The sequence below is a fragment of the Nannobrachium achirus genome, assembly GCF_963921795.1.
Source record: "Nannobrachium achirus genome assembly, chromosome: 20".
In the NCBI taxonomy this organism is placed as follows: domain Eukaryota; kingdom Metazoa; phylum Chordata; class Actinopteri; order Myctophiformes; family Myctophidae; genus Nannobrachium; species Nannobrachium achirus.
In genome coordinates, this window is record NC_137827.1 from 13,497,600 (window position 1) to 13,505,733 (window position 8,134).

The 8,134-nt window shown below is 44.9% G+C and overlaps 1 protein-coding gene across 1 annotated transcript in view; it reads right to left on the reverse strand.

Annotated features, from left to right (window-relative positions):
* Positions 1–8,134, reverse strand: part of ralgapa2 (Ral GTPase activating protein catalytic subunit alpha 2) — a gene marked incomplete at its 3' end in the record, with an annotated part of 559,582 nt that overhangs the window by 319,698 nt on the left and 231,750 nt on the right. The gene's annotated exons all lie outside the window — the stretch shown is intronic.

Genomic DNA, 8,134 nt, shown 5'->3' on the forward strand with positions numbered 1-8,134 from the left:
AGAGATCTCCATATATGGGCATATCAGTCAAATCGGTAAAGTGGCCCAAACCCCTAGTTTCATGTCACATATTATTGCGTCATGTCCTCATTTTGTCCCTTGAATAAAAAATATAAAAAATACAAATTGGGAAAAAGGCTGATCTACAAGCTCCTCCAACCACAGTCCAAGACATTGGATAGTGTCTCTCTCTCTCTCTCTCTCTCTCTCTCTCTCTCTCTCTCTCTGTCTCTCCTCTCTCTGAAAAATACATACATTGTCCTGAAGATGACCTCAAGTGATTTAAATGGTGCAGTGAGAAAAAAAAAAAAAAGCTAAAGCAATGGAAATGAATTTCCAAACCAATTACAGAAATAACGGTAACAACAAATGCATTTCTCACACTGGAATAATTACGGAATTAATTTCTTCCAGCACGTCGTCCATGCAGCCTCTGAAGTGAACCCTCTTTATCACGACACGTTTGATGTCGAAAAACAAAACAAAAAAACGTGACTCTCCTGTAATAAAGAAACATAAAATTGTCATGTAATTTAATTCATATAATCTCCAAGTTTCACATTTGTACGTTCTTTCGCAAAGTAAAGCCCTGCTTCATCATAAAAGGCCGTCGCACAAAAGTAGTGAAAACAGCCGATCTACAAGCATACAAGGTTTTCACCCGACGACGACGATATATAGCCTACCTGTGGCTGACACACTATTGGTCGGGAACTGGTCATGTGACCTGCCTCCCACGTACCGACTGCTGGTTGTTTTGTTGTGCACCAGTGATGTAACACTAATGCCTGTAGCACCTTTCACACAATGACTGCCAGTCACGGGCACTGCAGGAGGCGAAAAAAGCAATTTCATGGTTCACTCTGTGGTTAATGTGCTGCTGTAATCTGCCGAGAGCCCCGGCTTTTTGTTTAAGTTTCACAGAATAAAGGGTTGTGCTGTCGTAAGCCCCGGCCAATTAATCACCGGGCTAAAAGGTTGGAGGAGGGAGGCCCTCTCCGTCGACCAGTAGAGCCCAGGTATGGCTAGCCGCGCAGGATGGACAGGTGTGTGTGGTGTACGTGTGTGTGCATGCGTGTGTGTGCGTTAGTGTTTGCGTGCGTGCGTGCGTGCGTGCATGAGTATGAGAGAGAAAGAGAGAGAGCATGACTGGTTGAATGAGTAAGTCTGTATATACTTCCCTGCAGAGTTGGGGTAACGCAATTACTGTAACAGAGTTAAGGTGGTTGCACACTGCACTGCGTGTTTTCGTTGCGTTTTGGAAATCCGAAAGCCGTAGGCCAGGGAGAGAGAGAGAGGAAAGAGAGAGAGAGCAAGGGACTCAGTGCGACAGCTGCGAAAATCGGGAAAAATCAACCCTGGTCCGAAAATAAATACGAAACGGGCGGCAGTGTGCAAACGTGATTGACATAACGTGAGGTTGATTTTTTTATTCACGCACTCCGAAATTCACTCCGATATTCGGCCCGAAAAACGCAGCAGTGTGCAAAGACCTTTACTGTAAAGTCTGTAATCACTTCACATTTTTCAGTAACGAGTAATGTAACGGCACTACTCGTCCTAAATTGAGTGATGTAAATGTAAAAACATTACAGTTACTGGTCAAATGCGTTAGTCTGTACTTACTTACTATGAGCCCCCCCCTATGTCCTCCTCATTAGGATGAAGATTTGTGCTAATATATCGGCATACGTATGTTTATGTTATATTAAGTGGCAAATTACGTGACAATGCATCTCATGCGAGTTTATAGAGTAACGCAAGAGTAATGTAAGTAGTGTAACGAATTACTTTCTCCAGGGCGTAATCAAGTAATGTAAGGCATTACTTTTTTTTAGTAAGTAATGTGTAATGTGGAGTATATTACTTTTTTGAGTAACAGACCCCAACTCTGCTTCCCTGAGATTTCAGGGTTTAATCACTTGAACCGCTTGAATGACTATTTTTAGCAAGCTTGTGGTATTTTCAGCGAAGAGATTTGGTGTACGGGGAAACAAGAGCAGACCAAGTACCGAGCATGTAGCATACATGAATCCAATATGTAGTGGGGGAGTCCCTGCTTCATCTCTCTCTCAGCTGAGGGGTCCTTGGCCTGAAGAACGCTGATGACCCCTACCGTAGGGTTTAAGTGATTAAGTATGTGTGTGTCTGTCTGCATGTTTTCTAACACTGTGTAATGTGTCTGTGTGTGTCTTAGCATGCTTGCGTGCGTATGCTTTGACACGGCGAGAAACCCAATAGACCTTGCTGACTGGACAAAGTGCTGTGTGTACCTGTGGCTGAGTGTGAGTGCACTAAACACAGTCCCATAAGCCTCTTTAATTGCCGCGAGGTGCATTAGCGCGCCGTCGTCCCTCTCTCTCTCTCTCCCCCCGGTGTCTTTGTTTTTGCAGTCAATGTCAGAGTCTTCAGGCCAACGAGACAATCAGAGCATGAGGGTCATTTTCTGGAAGAGTCCCTCCTGTGATGAGCCCCCCCCTCCCCCTCCCTTCAAGGGTGTCGACCACCAAATTCTGGGCCCTGGGTACAAGGATTCATTGACTGGGAACGTATCGTTACATATTTTGTGCTTTAACTATTGAAAAACAGCAGACATACAAGCTCACAGCGCAGCACTGCAAGCTTGCAGGTCTGCTATTTTTTTTAAATCGTGACAATTTGTGTCAAATCCTTCTAAGATTTTTTTTTTCTTTTTAAACTGGTTTCCCATCTCAAAATATTTAGTTCCAGGGACACCCTGAGAAGCAAAATTTGATTTACAAATGTTCGCTTAAAAATACATTTTCACAACTTTTCAAAAATAGCAGATCTAAAAGCTCGCAGCGCTGCATCGAGTGCCGCAAGCTTGTAGATCTGCTATTTTTCAATAGCTAAAGTATAAACTAATGAAGGCCCCCTCCACCTTGGGCCCTAGTAACTCAGTCCCACTCCCCCCCCCGTGTGACGCCCCTGCCCTCCCCCTCCCCCCTACCGACAGGCTCACGCTCGGCGGGATCCCCGAAATTAACACTTGACGCGTGCGAGGCTCAGTCCTGATGAGGCCGCGGGGACACGGAATGTCAGGAAACAAACACTCCATCATTTACGCCTCATGTCCTCCACCAATGGAGAGCCACACTCACCTAGAGGACCCCTCCCCCCCTCCCATGCGTCTGGTTTCCTGTTGCGCCGGCCCACGTCGCCCCGGCACTTCCCTAAAGACGGAGGTGAGAAGGTTGAGAGAGACGTTGAGACCAAAGTGAGGATGATAAGGGGTGCGGAGTGGGCAGAGGAGACCCCAGAAATGTGGTATTGCGCCTGGTGAAGGCCTCTCACGTATTCTGGGTCAGTGGGTCATACACATTGCTGTGTGTCTGATGCGTGTTCTCAGCGGCAATCATTTGGTCGTCTTGTCAAACTTAGCTAAGCTAAACTAAGCTAGCTAGCTAGCTACATTGAATACATTTTCAAGTATTAATGCGACCGTAGGTCGCATTTAGTATGAAAACAGATCATGTCCGTGCGTCACGCCTAGGGATGGAGCTTGTTAATTTGTATTGATAATGAGCACCTTATCGATCCTGCTTATTGAGCCGGGCTTTTATCGAGCCCACTATTGAGTGTTTTCTAATATTTTGTGCAAAGATATGAGACGACAAATTCTGGTATCTTTTTTATTGGCCAGTTGTTGCGACTGTGAGTTTGTGGCTGACCACCATCTATGAAGATGACAATTGACAAAAAATAACAAATGTCATTAAATATAATTAAAACAATTATTCATTAGTGTGCAATAAGTGTTAAATGGCTTTATAATATGGATAGTACTGTAATACTTTATTGATCGCCTCTTTTCTTGATTGTTTAAACATGACATCATGGGCCGCTGTGCTCGATAACAAGCTTGATAACAAGCTTGATAAGCCCAAAGCTTATTGATACCAGGTACTCAATAAATGTGTTATCGGGTTATCGAGCTACCCTTGTTTAGGGCTCCATCCCTAGTCACACCTCATGTCACATTCCATATGACCAAGACATCTCCATATATGGAGCTGGCCAATACCTCTACATCTGACCTCAAGGACTCCAGATATAGATATAGCTGACCTGTACTGACATCACAATGATGACTCGACCAGCCAGATTAATAGTTTAACTACTGCTTCTTAACCCGTTGGGCGTCTTACTGGATATTATTATTGTTGTAACTTTTTTCTCCCCAATTTAGTTGTTATGCCAATTGATATCTCCTTGATGTCACTTCTGTTGTATCCTCTGACTCACTTACCAGTGAGGAGCCCCCACCGAGAGAACATGGAGCCTTCGTCCTACTCCTCCCGCCCAACACTGCTGACAGGTGCTGTCCCAACCCGTAGCGTTACGTGCAGTGACTATTATCAACCTCTCCCCCTGGCTTTGCTCGCCTGAACACGGGCCGATTGTGTTCGTTTAGGCACTCGACAAAGCCGGATGTACCACCCCGCGGTGGTGGGTAGGCACTTTACCACCACCGCGCCACTGGAGCGCACCGCAAACCAAAATCAGTTACAGCAACTCGGTCGTCGCGTTTGTCGCCGTGCGTGGCTGCTCGCCGCTTGCACTCACTCAGGTGGACCTCACAACGTCCCATGACCCTCAAGGCCAATTGTCGGAAGTGTGGCCAGCTACGTTGTATTTCCAACACCCATCCGGTTGTTACCAACACCTGTTTTTTTGTGAGTCCGCATGAGCTGAGAGTAAGAGGACTGATAATTAGTTTCTTCCTGTGTATCAGGAAGTAGCTGTGTGTACAGTTAAATGTAGGTTAAGTGATTTCACTTTAGTTTCAGTTTTCAAGATCAAGCGGGGGGCGGCCTTGATGCGCGTAAGGCCCGCCCCCACTCAACCATTATTGGAGGAAGGCCCCACTCTATCCTGATTGGAGGAAAACCTGTCACCCAACAGTTTTGGTGGAGCAACTGAAACTGCTTTTTTCTCTGCACAGGGGAACGTCCAAATATGGACCATATCATGCAACAGGCGGAGTCCACACAAGTCAAACTTTTTAAATTATTAGGGTTAGGGTTAGGTAAATAAAGCAAGAATTAAATCACAACTAGTTTTGAGGTGTCACAACCAGACACTGGTAACTAGTACTATCAGAACATTGACCCATTTTGTTATTTGAATTCAATTAAATCACGTACACTACCTTTAACTCAATTAGTAATAATAATACAAAAGTATAATCCATTTTTATTTATAACGCACTTTACATTCTTGCAAAAAAGGCATAAAAACAGCAAGGCAACCAAACAATTACATGGGACACTGCATTACTAGGCTAAAGACTTAAAAACTCTTCATCTCTACTATATTGTTCATGTGTTGCTTATACCACAATCTACAGAAGTGGGATTACGCCTCAGCTGATCAAATGTGAAGCATTCATGGCATGATGTGTGCGTGCATGTACTTTACAGTATGTGTTTGCAGGGCCGTTTTTAGCTATAGGCGAGCTAAGCGGCCGCCTAGAGCGCCATCCTAGAGGGGGCGCCGAAATGGAGGGAGTGGACCAAAACCGGACCAAAACCGGCCCAAAACCGACTAAAATCACGCCAAAACCTGCTAAAATCGGAAAAGTGGACAGAGGCGCATTTGAGAGAGCTCGCATAGAGCTCTGATTAGACGCGCTACGGCCCTGTGTGTTTGGGGGTCTGATCGACAGGTATTTGATGTATAAGCACGCCGCTTTCCGTTATTGTTTTTCACACAATTTCACACAATCGTTACAGATCTCTCCTCTTTATCTCTCACAAAATATTCATATCCATTCTGGCGTTTAGAAAGTAAATCGCTTGTTGTTTTCCAAAAACAAAACATTATTCCTCAACCGTGGGGACGTGTGCACACTGTGCAGCAACAACAACGTGTCTGGTTTGGAAGCAGGGATGTGCAGAGAATGTTAGAGAGGCAGGGTCTGACATTTCTAAAAGGGAAACATTTTTAAATAGCAGATCTCCAAGCTCAGAGCTCGGAGGTCGGCTATTTTCGGTACTTGATAACACACTAAACTCAGCATAATCAAGTCAATACTGGAGATGTGGCGTAACAGCATGGATTTCTACACAGAGAGTGCAATTCTTTCAACATAAGATCCTGCATTCAAGTTCAGGAGAGTTTGGACAAGACAATTCTCTCGAATGCTGCCTTCAGGTATGGCATGGAAAGAGGGGGGCATTTGCATAATTGCATTCATGGTCTGGAGAGGGCACTTTTTACAGACGGGTAAAAGGGCAGGGGCTCAAGCCCCCTTTGATGTCCATGTGTGCACGTGCCTGTTTGGAAGCCATATAGAGTAGAGTAGCATGATACTATTTGAAGCGTACTTCAGACGAGGAGCCCCCCCCCCCCCCCACCACCACCACCCGTGACTTCCGATAGCGGCAGAGACTATTTTTTTACATTATTCGCTTTATCTCTTTGCAGCGCCAGAGTTTATTTGTTTACATGAGAGGGATAGATTGGACGTTCCGGGTGATCTGAGCAAATTGCGAGAGAAGGCACTTCAGAGCGGGAATGAGGCGTAATTAGCGGTGCTCTTAAATGTGGAATGCCTCTCCTGATGTTTTTGTTTACGCGGGGGCCCCCGGCCGATCTGTGACGGGTGTGCGTTGGCGGCCCCCGCAGGCAGGGGTTAAAATCACTTGTCAAGCCAGGGGATCATCATTATGAGCTTACAATTGGTCAGTGTTGAGACTCAATCAACACATCTCCAGGTAGACACTCCACCGCCGCTAGCCCTGCGTGACGCGTGCATTATCGGGACGTTTCATAGAGTTCTGAGTGTTCATTTAACCCATTTAGGCGTGGAATTATCGAATGCTTTTAACCAGTGAAAAATAGCAGATATACAAGCTCACAGCGCGGCACCGGGTGCCGCGCTGTGAGCTTGTAGATCTGCTATTTTTGAAAAAGTCGTGAAAATGTGTGCAAATCTTTGAATATATGTATTTTCAAAGCGAACGTTTGTAAGTCGGATTTTGCTTCTGGGGGGTCCCTGGAACGAAATATTTTGAGATGGGGGTCCGTGGCCAAATAAATATCATTTTGGGGGTCCTTCAAATGAAAAGGTTTGAGCACCACGGACATAGTAGTCTCTCAAGAACAGACTAACTGAGCTCCAGTTAAGTGAAAAGGACCTTTTCTTTGACGATGGCTGGCCAGATTGCTGACATAGAAACATAGTTTTTTTTCAAAAAAGCTTAGAAGGATTCAAGACACTTATAGAATCGGGTAAAAATTCAAATTTTCACGATTAAAATAAATAAATAGCAGATCTACAAGCTCACAGCGCGGCACTCGGTGCCGCGCTGTGAGCTTGTATATCTGCTATTTTTCAATAGTTAAAGCATAAACTAATGATACCCAATATAGTGTACCCGTTCTGAATGGGTTAACTCTGAGAGTGTACTGTACAAATGGACCTGAAAAGGGGTCCATTTGTAGCTAAATGAACACTGGATTTTTTACAGTGTAATTTCACATTTATGGCTGCGTTGGCTGAGTGGATAATGCTCAAAGCGTGCGTGCGTGCGAGTGTGTGTGTGTGTGTGTGTGTGTGTGTGTGTGTGTGTGTGTGCGTGTGCGTGTGCGTGTGCGTGTGTGTGTGTGTGTGTGTGTGTGTGTGGTGTGTGTGTGTGTGTGTGTGTGCGTGTGCGAGTGTGTGTGTGTGTGCTTGCGTTCATGTGTTTAGCCACCATTTTCATCTTGTCTTTAACTGTAGTTATCTGGTTTAATCCCACCATCTATATTGAAACATGCATTCGCAACAATCGCTGAGAGTCAATTAAAGACTTTGCCGGTGACCGTTTTTTTTTCTTCGTTTTCTTCTCCAGTGAGAGCTTCTATTTCAATTGGAGGATAGAGTGTGTCCCCGGTAAATTAAAGATTTCCATTTAATTCGGCTCCGGCTGTCGCTGCATCTCCGTTTCACGTCACAGAAAACAATCGAGAGTTTGTCGTGGATTTAAAGTGGGGGGATATACTTAATTTAAAATATGCACACACATTACAGTAGAGTAGAGTACCAAGCGACAGATTAAGAAACCTCCCTAGTTATTATAAACGACAGCTTCGGAAAGGACAACTAACACGCACGCACGCACGCACG